The sequence below is a fragment of the Phyllobates terribilis genome, unplaced genomic scaffold (genome assembly GCF_046119375.1).
Source record: "Phyllobates terribilis strain yellow unplaced genomic scaffold, ASM4611937v1 Scaffold_1__5_contigs__length_1240528914, whole genome shotgun sequence".
In the NCBI taxonomy this organism is placed as follows: Eukaryota; Metazoa; Chordata; class Amphibia; order Anura; family Dendrobatidae; genus Phyllobates; species Phyllobates terribilis.
In genome coordinates, this window is record NW_027362761.1 from 1,029,994,020 (window position 1) to 1,030,010,573 (window position 16,554).

Consider the following 16,554-nt stretch of genomic DNA (forward strand, 5'->3'; position numbering starts at 1 on the left):
CAGATGAAAAAGTGCTGACAAGTCAGGTAAGTATATATAATGTGCCTATAATAAATTCATAGTTTAACACCCACTCTAGCAGTAAAAAACTAGTAAATTAAAGCGGGTGAATAACAATCACAATATAGGCACATATAACATAGTCCCACTGGCTTAATAGAAAAAGTAAAGGAGGAACAGTCTAATAGATACAAGATCCTATGTCCCTACCCATATGCCAAGGGAACAAATTAATCTTGCAAACTTATTACCTGGTAGAAAAAAGCAGCACAAATGGAGGAGAGGAAGTGGTTTAAGGTGAAAGGCCAACGCACGTTTCACGGCGTCCCAGGCCGCTTTATCAAGGGCAAAGAGTAATGTCCTTACTCTATCCAAGGGTACATATATATACATGTCAAACCCCTAAATGACCGGAGTACAAACAGCTGATCGGCGAGGCACGCACCCAGAAGTGGCCAGCTATGCCGGGGGCTTGCCTCACGGATCACATGACGTGGGGCCAGTATGCCATGTACGGCGTACGCGCGCGGCCCAGGGAAAGCGCCGCTAACGTTCCCCGGCCGTCAGACCACCAACCGCGCATGCGCGGGAACAAATCGCACGCAGGCGCAGGGCGGCCAGCAGACGACCAGGCGCGCGAGCGACGCCACCCACACCGCGGGCGCGCGCTCAACCACGTCAAAGAACAGCATAAGTCACTGCTTGTGGAAGATTGGATATAACAGAGGGGACACCAGCAGACAAGAAGCAAGCCAGATAAGACATATTCCAAGAAAAAACAGGTATATAAATACTGAATAACAAAATAATTTTCAAACACAGTACCAGTACAATTATAAATATAAATCTCTCCAAAAGATCATATATGCATGACTGGCGAGCACTCATGAGTCCTGGTAATCATAACTCCCGTCTAGGCTTGAGGTCCAAAAGCTATATCCAAATCTCATTGTTTTCCGGGCATAGATGGGATTGGAAGGACTTTCATAGATGTGGACTAATGAAAAAAGGAAAAAATGAACACCAATATAAAACCAATTAAAACCACATATGGATATAATCCTCTTAAAATCACCCAACCCACATGTGTGGATAAATACATGTGGGAATGGAGGTGTACAGCATAAAATTGCGGCTAAAGGAAAGGAGAGAAACTTAGGGACTCGTTCAAGCCATTGGGTGTCACTCTGTTCAAGTGCATGATCCATTGTGACTCTTTTTGGGCAAGTGTCTTCCTGACATTGCCCCCCCGGATACCCATGTGTATTACATCAATACCACGCACCATAAAAGAGCGGGGATTGCAATCATGTTTGGCTTTAAAATGGCGTGGTATCGTCTTAAGTTGACTTGGGTCATTTACTGAACTGGCCGCCACAATGTCTCTTACATGCTCTCTTATGCATACCCGCAGCTCTCTTTTTGTCAAACCGACATAAATAAGTGAGCAGCTGCAGGTAGCATAATAGATGACATTTGACGTACCACAAGTAATATGATGTCTAATATCAAATGTCTTCATGCCATCAGCCGAGCAGAAATGTGTACAACGTAGGACATTAGGGCATGCCATACAGTGTCCACATTTGTAGTTACCCAATACCAGACCACTCGAACCAAATGGATATGATATGGGTGCCACGTAGTGGCTACTCGTCAAAATATCACCGAGATTGCGGCATCTCCTAGGTGTCATAGATGGACTGTCTTTGAGGTGTCCCCTCAGGGCAGGCTCCATCATCAATATACCCCAGTGTTTTTGAAGGATTGCTCTCATGTGGTCCCACTCGTGGTTGTAGGTGGAGATGAACCGAATGGTATCATCTTTCCCCAACGCTGATGTCTTCGGGTGGAGAAGGGAAATGCGGGAAGTCTTTCTAGCCCTATCATATCCTCTTCTGATACATCTTCTGATACATCTCCGACTATAACCACACTGTGCAAACCGTAATTTCAAGTCTTGTGCCTGGTGTTCAAAGCCCTGTTCTGTGGAGCAGATCCGCCTCATTCTCAGGAACTGTCCGACCAATAGTGGTCGGACTGTGGGCAGACCCAGCGTGAATCAGAGAGTTGACTGAAGTGGGCTTCCTGAAGACATCCGTCTGTATACCCCCATTGCATCCACGCTCAAGGAGATATCCAGGAAGTCCACTCTTCTGAGATCAAAAGTATAAGTCAATTTGATATTATATCGGTTCACGCTGAGAGAGTCCATGAACTCCCCGAGCTGCTGGGTAGTACCCCGCCACAAAAATAGAATGTCATCTATATATCTTAGCCAGCACAGCACATGGTTGGTGGCCGGCACGCCCTCCCCGTCAAAGATCTCTCTTTCCCACTGCCCCAGGAAGAGGTTTGCATAGGAGGGAGCGCAGGCCGCCCCCATGGCTGTGCCGCGTTTCTGCAGATAGAATTGGTCCTTGAAAACAAAAAAATTGTGGGTCAGGGCAAACTCCAGTAGCTCCAGGATAAGTTCACACATGGGGCTATCCAGGTCGGAGGCCTCCAAGAAGAGGCGGACTGCATCCAACTCATCATTATGTGCAATGCTGGTATAAAGGCTCTCAACATCGGCAGTTACAAGAAGAGTTCCTTCATCCACAGTGATGCCATCGACCCTCGTAAGGACGTCCTTTACATAACAAGGTAAATTTGACACTAGGGGTTTCAAATAGTAATCAATGAATTTGCATATGGGCTCACACAGCCCCCCCAATGCCGGACACAATCAGACGTCCCGGAGGGTCGACGGGATCCTTGTAGATTTTGGGTAATAGGTAAAAGGTCGGGATCCTGGGGAAGGCAACAGTCAATCCCTCATAGACTTTTTTCGATATAATTGCACATTCAAGGGCTTGGGTCAGGATATCCTGCAGCTTCGCTGAGAAGTCGGTCAGAGGGCAAGATGTTATCCTAATGTAGGTATGTGGGTCCCTCAATTGTCAAAGTGCCTCACGTTCATATTTCTGGATAGGCCAGATTACAATATTACCCCCCTTATCTGCACCCTTGATAACTATGTCACTGAGTTCTTGAAGTTGTTGTAATGCATGACGATGTTGATGTGTAAGATTGTCAAATTTACATTTTGTAGATAATTTTAAGAAATCTTCAGTGACAAGTTTAGTGAAAATATCCACTGATGGGCAAAGAGACAAGGGGGGAAATCTTGTAGATTTGGGCATAATTGATTGAGGGAACCCACCTCGTGGAGGATTATTGTGTTCGTCAGCTAATTCATCCAAACACCTCAAGGCCTCCTCTTCGGCAGTCGCAGCATCTAAGATTCCCGAACCCCTGTAGTGCAACTTTTTCAGTATCAATTTGCGAGAAAAGAGATGTAAATCCTTTATCGCTGAAAAAGAATTAAAAGCATTAGTAGGAGAGAAAGACAGTCCTCTCCCCAGGACCTTGACCTGTGCCCTAGATAATAAATGTGAGGACAGATTGATTACCTGAAGCCCACCCTGAGGGGAGACCATAGAGCCAGCATGACTAGGTCCTTTCGTTTTATTGGACTGTCTCGTATGCATTTTATTAGGAGCACAGAATCCTGACGTGTGAGGACCCACTGAAGTCATAGAGTGGCAGTCTTCTTGGAATTTATTCAACTGTATTGACCTCGATCTCGATCTAGAGTTTGATGAATTACGATATTTAGATCGAGAGCGGTCTAATTGGCCTCTCCACCTGTACACACACTGATTCTGTTCATCCTAGATGTCCCTTTGAAATTTCTTAGCTTTACTGACTTTGGATGTCATGGGCCCACTTTTGTAAATCAGTATCAATGTCCTCATTCATCTTTTTTAATGACTCACCAGACAGTCCCCTTTTAAGGATAATTTGGAGACCCTCAATCTCGGATTCTATTTCCTGCAAAGAAGCAGCATTCATGTCTCTTAATAATGTAAGAAATCCTTTGGAGCAAGTGTTCGATAGTTCCTCCCACCGAGTTTTGAATAATTCGTCCGCAATAGGGAAAGAGGGGAACACCTGGACTCGAAGTCCCCTCTGGATTAATTCCCTTTGGAGATATTTCTCCAGGAACGCATGGTTCCACCAAACCTTGGTGCGTTTCCTCAGAAGTTCTTTAAATTTAGCCGCAGCCTCCTGTACATCTCTGTCTCCCCCAGATTCAACCTCAAAATTGTCTTTTAATGCATCATCAAGTAATGTGAGCCACGTGCTGTCAAGCGCTCTATAATCCATGTTGGTAATGGCAACAGCTGTGAAAAACACAGAAAAATTAATCAAGAATACCAAAAATGGCATCTAATATACAGAAAAAGTGGGCAACCATCTGTAATACAGATGTCTGTCCACCGGCACGCTGAAACAGCATGAATAAAGGAGGAAAAGTATTCAGTATAAATTGCGAAAGTGTATTTATTCAATAGTGCACGATAAAACACATGAAAGATAAAGATAATGAGGTAATCAGATGAAAAAGTGCTGAAAAGTCAGGTAAGTATATATAATGTGCCTATAAGAAATTCATAGTTTAACACCCACTCTAGCAGTAAAAAAATAGTAAATTAAAGCGGGTGAATAACAATCACAATATAGGCACATATATTACATAACATAATTTATAAGGCCGAAAAAAGACAAGCGTTCATCCAGTTCAGCCGATTTCTTATGCACTGCAGCTATTCCACAGCGTTGATCCAGGGGAAGGCAAAAAAACCCATGCAGTATAGGCCAATTTACATCATTGAGGAAAAATTCACTTCCCGACTCCAATCTGGCAGTCAGATTAAATCCCTGGATTAATTGACTATCACTAAGCATAAGATGTAATTTTATTGTTCTCAAGAAAGGCGTCCAGGCCTCTCTTGAATTCATTAAGTGAGTTGGACATCACCACTTCCTCTCCCAGAGAGTTCCAGAGTCTCACGGCTCTGACCGTAAAGAATCCCCTTCTATGCTGGTGCAGGAACCTCCTTTCCTCCAGACGCATAGTGTGCCTCCTCGTCTTTGTCACCATCCTTGGTATAAACAGGTCATGGGAGAGATCTTTATACTGCCCCCTGATGTATTTATACATGTTTATGAGGTCTCCCCTAAGCCTTCTCTTTTCCAACGTAAATAGGCCTAATTTTGACAACCTCTCTGGGTATTCTAGTCCCTCCATTCCCTTTATTACCTTAGTCGCCCTCCTTTGTACCCTCTCTAGCTCCAATATGTCTTTCCTGAGCACCGGAGCCCAGAACTGTGCACAATATTCAAAGTGCGGCCTTACCAGCGCTTTATACAGAGGAAGAACAATGTTCTCATCATATGCCCCTATTCCTCTTCTGATGCATGCCATGACTCTATTTGCCTTCGCAGCTGCTGCCTGACACTGGGCACTCCAATTTAATTTGCTGTTAACCAAGACGCCCAGGTCCTTCTCCATGTCAGATTTCCCCAACGGTTTCCCATTTAATATGTATGGGTGACTGCTGCTTTTCTTTCCCATGTGCATGACCTTACATTTATCGGCATTGAACCCCATTTGCCATTTTTTGGCCCAACTCCCCAATTTATTTAAATCCTCCTGTAGCTGTGCCCTATCCTTATCTATATTAACTACTTTACAAAGTTTAGTATCATCTGCAAATATTGCTATTTTACTATGCAACCCTTCCACTAGATCATTAATAAATATATTAAATAATATAGGGCCCAAGACAGACCCTTGAGGCACCCCGCTAGTAACCCTGACACACCCTGAGCTTACTCCATTGATAACCACCCTCTGCTTTCTATCACTCAGCCAGCTATTTACCCACTTGCACACATTATCCCCCAGACCAAGCATTCTCATTTTATATACAGTGCCTACAAGTAGTATTCAACCCCCTGCAGATTTAGCTGGTTGACACATGCGGAATTAACTTGGCATTGTGACATTTGTACTGTAGATCAGCCTGGAAGTGGGAAATGCACTGCAGCAAATTTTGTTTTTGTTTTTTTATTTTTTATTTTTTTTAAAACGTTAAAAGTTAATTCAGAGTGTCATTTATTATTCAACCCCTCAAACCACAAGAATTCTGTTTGGTCCCCCAAAAGTATTAAGAAGTAGTTCAGGCACCAAGAATAATGAGCTTCACATGTGTGGATTAAAGATCTCTTTTGCCAGCCTTTTCTGACTATTTAAGACCCTCCCCAAACTTGTGAACAGCACTCAGACATGGTCAACATGGGAAAGACAAAGGAGCATTCCAAGGCCATCAGAGACAAGATCGTGGAGGGTCACAAGGCTGGCAAGGGGTACAAAACCCTTTCCAAGGAGTTGGGCCTACCTGTCTCCACTGTTGGGAGCATCATCCGTAAGTGGAAGGCTTATGGAACTACTGTTAGCCTTCCACGGCCAGGACAGCCTTTGAAAGTGTCCTCCCGTGCCGAGGCCAGGCTTGTCCGAAGAGTCAAGGCTAACCCAAGGACAACAAGGAAGGAGCTCCGGGAAGATCTCATGGCAGTGGGGACATTGGTTTCAGTCAATACCATAAGTAACGTACTCCACCGCAATGGTCTCCGTTCCAGACGAGCCCGTAAGGTACCTTTACTTTCAAAGCGTCAGGTCAAGGCTCGTCTACAGTTTGCTCATGATCACTTGGAGGACTGTGAGACAGACTGGTTCAAGGTTCTATGGTCTGATGAGACCAAGATCGAGATCTTTGGTGCCAACCACACACGTGACGTTTGGAGACTGGATGGCACTGCATACGACCCCAAGAATATCATCCCTACAGTTAAGCATGGTGGTGGCAGCATCATGCTGTGGGGCTGTTTCTCTGCCAAGGGGCCTGGCCATCTGGTCCGCATCCATGGGAAGATGGATAGCACGGCCTACCTGGAGATTTTGGCCAAGAACCTCCGCTCCTCCATCAAGGATCTTAAGATGGGTCGTAATTTCATCTTCCAACAAGACAACGACCCAAAGCACACAGCCAAGAAAACCAAGGCCTGGTTCAAGAGGGAAAAAGTCAAGGTGTTGGAGTGGCCTAGTCAGTCTCCTGACCTTAACCCAATTTAAAACTTGTGGAAGGAGCTCAAGAATAAAGTCCACATGAGACACCCAAAAAACCTAGATAACTTGGAGAAGATCTGCATGGAGGAGTGGGCCAAGATAACTCCACAGACCTGTGCCGGCCTGATCAGGTCTTATAAAAGACGATTATTAGCTGTAATTGCAAACAAGGGTTATTCCACAAAATATTAAACATAGGGGTTGTATAATAATTGACCCACACTTTTATGTTTAAAATTTAATAAAATTCAACTGAGCAACATAACTTTTTGGTTTGTAAGATTTATGCTTCTGTTCATAAAACCTACTCACGTTTGCAGTTTGAAGGCTCTAACTTATTTGCATCTTATCAAACCAGTTAAATCTGCAGGGGGTTGAATACTACTTGTAGGCACTGTACCAACCTTTTGTGTGGCACGGTATCAAGCGCTTTGGAGAAGTCCAGGTATACAACATCCACTGACTCTCCCCGGTCCAGCTGTGAGCTCACCTCCTCGTAGAAGGCGATCAGGTTTGTTTGGCAGGAGCGATCCCTCATGAATCCATATTGATATGGAGTTAGACAGTTATTATCATTAAGATATTCTACAATAGCATCTCTAAGAAATCCTTCAAACAATTTACCCACAACAGACGTTAAGCTTACTGGTCTATAGTTCCCAGGGTCACTTTTAGACCCCTTTTTGAATATTGGTACCACATTTGCTTGGCTCCAGTCTAGTGGGACAGTCCTTGTCCATAAAGAGTGCTTGAATATAAGATACAGCGGTCTGTCTATCACATTACTTAATTCTTTTAGTACCCGGGGGTGTATGTCATCTGGGCCTGGTGACTTGTCTATTTTGATATTATTTAGGCGTTTCTGAACTTCCTCCTGGGTTAGGTGGGTGATATTTAGCGGAGGGTTTACTTTATCACTCTGCATTTCCTCCGATAAAATGTTTTCTTTTGTGAAAACAGTGGAGAAGAAGCTATTGAGTAGGTTTGCTTTACCCTCATCGCCCTCTATGAATTTACCCAGGTTATTTTTCAATGGGCCAACTCCATCAGTTTTAATCCTTTTACTGTTTATATAGTTAAAGAACAGTTTGGGATTCGTTTTACTTTCCTTGGCAATTAGTCTCTCTGTCTCCTCTTTTGCTATTCTTATTTGTTTCTTACAGATTTTGTTTTTTTCCCTATAAGATATTAGCGCTTCCTCGCTGCCTTCTTGTTTAAGTTTACCGAAAGCCCTTTTTTTGTTTTTCATTGCCCTCTTGACTTCCTTATTTAGCCACATTGGCTTCCTCCTATTCCTAGCCCTTTTATTCCCATAAGGTATGTACCTTCTACAGTGACTATGTAGGACTGTTTTGAAAATTTCCCATTTTCTATCCGTGCTCCTATTACTGAAGATACTATCCCAGTCTATAAGGTGAAGGGCATCTCTTAGCTGATCAAACTTTGCCCTCCTGAAGTTCAGTGTTTTTGTGACTCCCTTGCTGGGCACCCTACTGAAGCACATGCGGAATTGTATAATGTTGTGGTCACTATTTCCCAGGTGCCCCCCGACCTGCACCTCAGTTATTCTGTCTGGCCTGTTAGTTAATATTAAGTCTAAAAGGGCCGTCCCTCTAGTTGGCTCCTGCACAAGTTGTGACAAATAATTGTCGTTGATAATTGACAGAAACCTGTTTCCTTTCTGAGATCTACAGCTTTCGGTTTCCCAGTCTATATTGGGGTAGTTGAAGTCCCCCATAATAATCACCTCGTTATTTTTTGCTACTTCATCTATTTGTCTCATTAATAGACTTTCCGTGGCTTCTGCTATATTTGGTGGTTTATAACAGACTCCTATGATAATTTTATTATTGTTTTTTGCCCGATGTATCTCCACCCATAAGGACTCGACCTCCTCATTTCCCTCCCATACATCCTCCCGTATTGTAGGCTTTAGACACGTCTTTACATATAGACAGACTCCACCCCCTTTCCGATTTCTTCGATCCCTTCTAAACAGACTGTAACCCTGTAAGTTAACTGCCCAGTCATAGCTTTCATCTAACCATGTCTCGGTTATTCCCACTATGTCATAGTTACCTGTAGATATTTCTGCTTCCAGTTCATCCATCTTGTTTGTCAGGCTTTTGGCATTTGCTAGCACACAGTTTACACGATTTTGTCTTGTTCCAATCTTCTCCCTGTGGATTGTATTAGAAATTTTCTTACCTCCCTTCCAAGTATCTTGTCTTGGACCTTCTTTGTCGCACTTCATATCTTTCATTAGTATGTTCTCTGGTTTCATGTTCGTGTCCGGCGTTTTTCTTCCCATCCCCTCTTCTTCTAGTTTAACGCCCTCCTGATGAGTGTTGCGAGTCTCCTGGCGAATGTGTGTTTCCCGGGTTTGTTGAGGTGTAGTCCGTCTCTGGCAAGGAGTCCGTCATAGAGGTAATTCACACCGTGGTCCAGGAATCCAAATCCTTGTTGTCTGCACCATCGTCTCAGCCAGTTGTTCACATCAAGGATCCTGTTCCATCTCCTGACGCCATGCCCGTCTACTGGAAGGATAGAAGAAAAAACTACCTGCGCATCCAGTTCTTTTACTTTCTTCCCCAATGCTTCAAAGTCCTTGCAGATTGTCGGTAGGTCCTTCCTTGCCGTGTCATTGGTGCCAACGTGTATCAGAAGAAATGGATGGACATCCTTGGAACTGATGAGCTTCGGTATCCTATCGGTAACATCCTTGATCTTCGCACCTGGGAGGCAGCATACTTCTCTTGCGGTTATGTCCGGTCTGCAGATAGCTGCTTCTGTTCCTCTCAGTAGTGAGTCTCCCACCACCACCACTCTTCTTCCCTTCTTGGCTGTCCTTTTTCTTGTCGCTTCTGGGTGTTTCTGGGTGCTCTTTTCTTCTTTGCTTGCTGGTAGTGCCTCATCCTTAGGTGTGCCATCTTCGTCCTCCACAAGTCCTTGGAATCTGTTTCTCAGTTGTGTGGTTGGTGGTGTCTCCATGGTCTTCTTGCTTCTTTTGGTCACTTGCCTCCACTTGTCTGCCTCTGGAGGTTCTCTGATGCTTCCTTCACCTTCCGTGACCAGTAGTGACGCTTCTGTTCTGTCCAGGAAGTCTTCATTTTCCTTGATGAGTTTTAATGTCGCAATTCTTTCTTCCAGTCCCCGCACCTTTTCTTCTAAAAGAGCCAGTAGTCTACACTTCTGGCAGGTGAAGTTGGTTTCATCTTCTGGTCGATCTGTGAACATGTAGCACATGTTGCAGCTCACCATGTAGGTTGTCACATCTGCCATGCTTCTCCTTGTCCCTGCTGACTTGATGTCTGTCTTCTTTCTTGTGATACCCTAGGATAAACAAATGCTTTCCAAGCAGCTGGTCCCGGCTGTACCCAACAATCTTCTAGCTGAGGGAGACTCTTCGCTTTTCCCAGAAGGCACCTGGAATATGCAAATTGTCCTCTTCAAGCTTCAATCCCTGGTTTGGCGATGCTTTCCAAGCAGCTGGTCCCGGCTGTACCCAACGATCTTCTAGCTGAGGGAGACTCTTCACTTTTCCCAGAAGGCACCTGGAATATGCAAATTGTCCTCTTCAAGCTTCAATCCCTGGTTTAACATATATAACATAGTCCCACTGACTTAATAGAAAAAGTAAAGGAGGAACAGTCTAATAGATATGAGATCCTATGTCCCTACCCATATGCCAAGGGAACAAATTAATCTTGCAAACTTATTACCTGGTAGAAAAAAGCAGCACAAATGGAGGAGAGGAAGTGGTTTAAGGTGAAAGGCCAACGCACGTTTCGCGGCGTCCCAGGCCACTTTATCAAGGGCAAAGAGTAATGTCCTTACATTATCCCAGGGTACATACAGTATATATACATGTCAAACCCCTAAATGACCGGAGTACAAACAGCTGATCAGCGAGGCACACACCCGGAAGTGGCCAGCTATGCCGGGGGCGTGCCTCACGGATCACATGATGTGGGGCTAGTATGCCATGTACGGCGCACGCGCGCGGCCCAGGGAAAGCGCCGCTCGCGCGCCCCGGCTGTCAGACCACCAACCGCGCATGCGCGGGAACAAATCCCACGCAGGCGCAGGGCGGACAGCAGACGACCAGGCGCGCGAGCGACACCACCCACACCGCGGGCGCGCGCTCAACCACGTCAAAGAACAGCATAAGTCACTGCTTGTGGAAGACTGGATATAACAGAGGGGACACCAGCAGGACAAGAAGCAAGCCAGATAAGACATATTCAAAGAAAAACCAAGTTTATAAATACTGAATAACAAAATCATTCCCAGTACCAGTACAATTATAAATATAAATCTCTCCAAAAGATCATATATGCATGACTGGTGAGCACTCATGAGTCCTGGTAATCATAACTCCCGTCTAGGCTTGAGGTCCAAAAGCTATATCCAAATCTCATTGTTTTCCGGGCATAGATGGGATTGGAAGGACTTTCATAGATTTGGACTAATGAAAAGAGAAAAAAAGGAAAAAATGAACACCAATATAAAACCAATTAAAACCACATATGGATATAATCCTCTTAAAATCACCCAACCCACATGTGTGGATACATACATGTGGGAATGGAGGTGTACAGCATAAAATTGTGGCTAAAGGAAAGGAGAGAAACTTAGGGACTCGTTCAAGCCATTGGGTGTCACTGTGTTCAAGCGCATGATCCATTGTGACTCTTTTTGGGCAAGTGTCTTCCTGACATTGCCCCCCTGGATACCCATGTGTATTACATCAATACTACGCACCATAAAAGAGTGGGGATTGCAATCATGTTTGGCTTTAAAATGGTGTGGTATCGTCTCAAGTTGACTTGGGTCATTTGCTGAGACTGGGAGCAGGCAGAGGAGCTGGGGAATCACCGGCCGGGTAGGAGAAAAATTGTGAGAGAAGTAGTGAAAGCAGCTCCACATATAAGACAAAAGGCGTGCAGGAGCAGAGGAATACGCTATGACCAAACGAGTAGATCCACAGCAGAGAAGGTAGATTCCAGCTCCGTAAAATTCCAAACTTTATTCAAAAGTATTAAAAATGAATTCCATATAACAGTCAATAGGCAACGCGTTTTGAATACACTTCGGCTTTCTTTGTCTGAGCCAAAAACTAAGAATGTTGAAGTGCATTGGAAATGCGTTGCCTATTTATTGCTACATGGAATTCATTTTTAATCCTTTTGAATAAAGTTTGGAATTTTAAGGAGCTAGAATCTACCTTTTTTGCTCTGGGGGAGGAGAAGACACAGTGTATAGTGCAGACTCACATGAACATACTATGGGCACATAATCACACTTGTATGAGGATGGCCCTTCCCGGCCTCACCACAGGTCATATGACCTAAACAAGAAGTGTTAATTGTTGGATAAATTGTAAGGAAATGATAAAAAATACATTTACAGGATGTTTGGGACCACAATTCCTACTCTCATTAAATATGGTGGCCTGTTGATTTATTTTATAACTTGATGGCCTTCCCTTTTGTGCGTTCCGTTATTGTGAGTTGACTTCTGCATGTTTTTTATACATATATTAATGCACTTTACATAGTAGCACATTCTAATGCTCGATCAGATGCATGATGTTTTTGTATACATATTTTCTACCCTTTTTATTCCTTTTTCTCTTGCAGATGATGAACAAGTGTCGGCTGTATGAGGTTAGGACCTTGCCCTGTTCTAGGATAAGTCACCAGAAATGGAGAGCACAAGAGGATGCCCAATGATTGGAGTCTGTGGAGCAGTTTCCTCCTCTGCCTTATAAGCAGCACTGGGCATCTAATATCCTTCTGTTTCACTCCCTGGCATGTGAAATACTGTGAAGACATCACCGCGGCACTTTTCGTCCTCTGCGAGTTGTTGCTTGAGAGAAACTGTGCAGGAAGCTGAAATCTGATGGAAGCTGGCTGAATGTTGCACAGTATCATTCCACATTTGTCAGTCACCACATCAGCAATCCCTTCTATTGCACTTCTTCATGCCTGGATGGTGTCTTTCTTTTTTTTAAACTCTTGGTTTTAACTTTTAGTCATAGCTAGCTTTGCCTACTGTTTGTACGGCCGGCTAGCCATGTGCTTCTATCAGCTATTTTTACCTTTAGCTGAGATTGCATTTCAATCGTCTCTGTACACAGGTTTATTGAGTTGGTTTACAATTCTGTTACAATCTGATCCCGGCGTGCGCAGTCCTCCGTCATGAGAGGTGCACGCTTTACGTCTGGAGAGCGTCTTTGTTACATCAGGATATTTACAGTGTTATTTCACATCTAAGTTATGACATATTTTTTTATGTTTATATAGAGATTTTTAATTGGAAAAAAAGAACTGGATTATATTAAAGTAACGGCAGCTTGGGACATTCAATTAATGCTACTAGTTGTTAATATTGAGCATATTTGGTAGCTTTTTCTCATCTTTCATCTTAAAAAAACAAACAAACAAAAAAAAACAAATAAATCTGTTCAGCAACCATTGTCATGATCTAGCTATCCCTAGTGTGGCGCCCCTGAGGGTTCAGTCGCCACAGAGGTACTGCACCTCACCCAGAGGTGTGGTGTCTCCCTTCTCTCAGGTAAGGTGGGAGTGCTGCACGGAACCCCAACACCTGCATCCAACACTACACTGCTCCAGGCCGGCTGGAAGGGCAAGACGCAATGTATGGTTCCTGCTGAGCCCTGACCCTGGCTGGAGTGGGGGGAAACCAGAGGTAGGGGGAACCAGTAGTGGGTGTGGGTGGAGGAAGTAGTTAGAGGGAGCACCATCATAGGAGATATAAATAGGGAATCCATCTAAGGGTGGCAGTTCAGAATGTAGTTCAGTTGAGAGGTTCAGTCCAGACGTGTAGTAGGGAGTGACGCGCCCCCAGGGCTGTGGGGTACTCGGCAGCCGGGCCTCTGGTTGCCGGGGGATATCACGGTGGCAGGCCCGGTCCGTTACCCAGGGCGGTCAGTGAAAAAGGGAACTTCTATTATATGAGGTTTTTGGGATTATTCGTGACGCCACCTGTGGAATGCAGCTATGGGGTGCCGCCGCTGCGGAGCAGTCCTATGAGGCAGATGGTAGGGCAGCTTGTGATGGAATGGCTCCCCACAGGTGGAGCGGGCCTCAGGGCAGTGTGGGGGATGTACTGGATGGTGGTGCAGGGGAGAGACGGCAGGACGGTCCCGGAGGAAGGGTGGACACTTACACAGGGGTAGGCTTCAGTACCTTTACTAGTGATGCTGCAGGCACGGTCCAGGGTACTCCATGTGAAGGGCGCACTTCTGGACTCTCCCCAGTGAGCGGGTATAGGGCCTCCTGATCCGTTGCTTTACTCTCTAAGCTTCAGGCCTGCCTGGAGCTGGGCTTAGCTTGGTTACTGTCTCTCTCTGCACCTGCTGACCTGGTGGTAGGGCCTTCTCTTTGGAGATCACTCTCCCTGGACGCTGGGACCTCTGTGACTCCTAGCCCTGGTACGGCAATCAGCATTAGGTGGACCTGGGACCTGTAGTTCTCCAGGGGTTTCGGTGGTTCCTACTGGGTGTAAAGGGGTCCCTGTAGGTGCGGACCCGGTGTCCGGTATATATATCGGGGTGAGCCTCGTATGATCCTCTGCCCCCTCACTGCTTCTTCCTTTTTCTCCTCTTCTCCTCGCCGTCGACCACACTCGGGGCCCTCACTACTTGGCAGCTGGCGTGCTGCGTCTTCACCGCTCTCTGAGCGTCGGCACGCTCTCTGCTCACTCTGAGCTGTGTTCCTCTCTGAACACTCACTAAACTGTCTGCACTCACTGCAGACTAAACACTAACTGAAGACTGAGCTGGCTGGCTCCACCCTCCCTGTATATGTCCCTAACGGGCTCCCTCTGCTGGTCTGAGGTGGTAGGTGGAGGTGTATGAATGTAGTGAGGGCCTCTTGTGGAGAAGTCCATCCATGCACTCTTCTGGGTTCTGTGGCACCACAGCGCAGCAGGGCGCCACATTCCCCCCTAGTAAAACTCAGTACTCCTGGACTGAAGCATTTTTGCAAAACAGGTTAACAATAATAATAACATATCTTCCCTTTATGGGAGGCACATTCTTGAACGTTACAGGTATAAAAACATAATAAATACTGTATATACAGATATAGAGCATCCTCAGAGTCTTACAAGCTAATGGTGTCCATCTCACCGGTGAAAGAACATGAGGCACATGAGGGACCCACCTGAAAACCCTCAACGTAGGCCCTGGGCGTGGCTAGAGGGCATAGGAGATCCAGGTGCTGGACCACGTCTTCGGCCACGCCAAGCGGGTTTTTGTTCCGTGGTCAACTAAGGGGCACTCCAGGGAGTGCAACTACATACATAAGAGTTTTTGGGCTGCTCACAGTCCTCAGCCGCTGAGTCCTTTATATATATATAACCTTATGGGTAATTAATTACATGAAAATCACACAAGAATAACATACCCCAGGGGCAACTATTTATACTATAAGTATTTCTACTTATTCACTAAACCTGGCAGGGGCCTGGTCTTTGGTGCTACGTTTTGATCTGCGTAGTAAGGGAGTGTGGATGGTATCTGTGTCTGCACTGTCTGCTACCCTGTCAGTTCTACGTGTGGGTAGATTGTAAAACTGCCTTAACCTCTCTATGGGACTGGCAAGTGTACCATTGGCTGGGCCTTCTTTCTCTGCTCCAACCGGGGATCCTTCTTCCGGGGATTCTTCTTGAGCAGGCTCTTCTGGGGCACTTACAGGTTCTACTTGCTGTGGAGGGTCTGCTGGCTGTTGGTAGAAATGCATCACAGGTATTATTACTGCTCCACCTAGCTGAAGCCAATCTGCCAGGAAATCTCCTACAGTAATTCAGTGTGTAACACTGCTTCTTTAGGCTCCTCCGGTACGATGAGAGGCACTTCTTCCTGGGGCTTTAGCAGACCTGGACACAACTTCAGATGGTCTCTAGATACCGTTGCAGTTGTTCTTCCTCCGTCCTTGGTAATTAGACAGGTCTTCCTGTTATCAAATCTTGAATTTAACACAGTGTAGGGTTCCCTCTCCCTCTGGTCATCAAGTTTGTGGTTTCTCCTTTTTCTTTTTAGCACAACTTCTCCAGGTGCTAAGGGTTCTGCTGGTGCACTCTTGTTGTACTGTGCTTCCTGCTTGTCTCTTACCCTATTCAGACTGTCTTCGAGACAGGCTTGTACTCTCCTGTACTGTTCCTGTCGCGTCGTGTCCCAGTCCTCAGTGGACATATCTGCTTCGGGTTCTACTACACCAACCTCCAGGTCCATGGGCAACTTTCCGGGTCTTGCTCGCATGAGATATGCTGGAGTACAATTGGTGGAACTCACAGGTATGTGGTTGTACAAATCTACCAGGTCAGGTAGCTTGTCGGGCCACTGGTTTCTTTCCACTAGCGGTAAGGTCTTCAACAGGTCGATGACGATGTTATTCATCTTTTCACATAACCCATTGGTTTGGGGGTGGTACGGTGTAGTCCGGATCTTCTTACACCCGTACAGATGGCAGAACTCTTTGAACAATTCGGTTTCAAAGGCAGGGCCT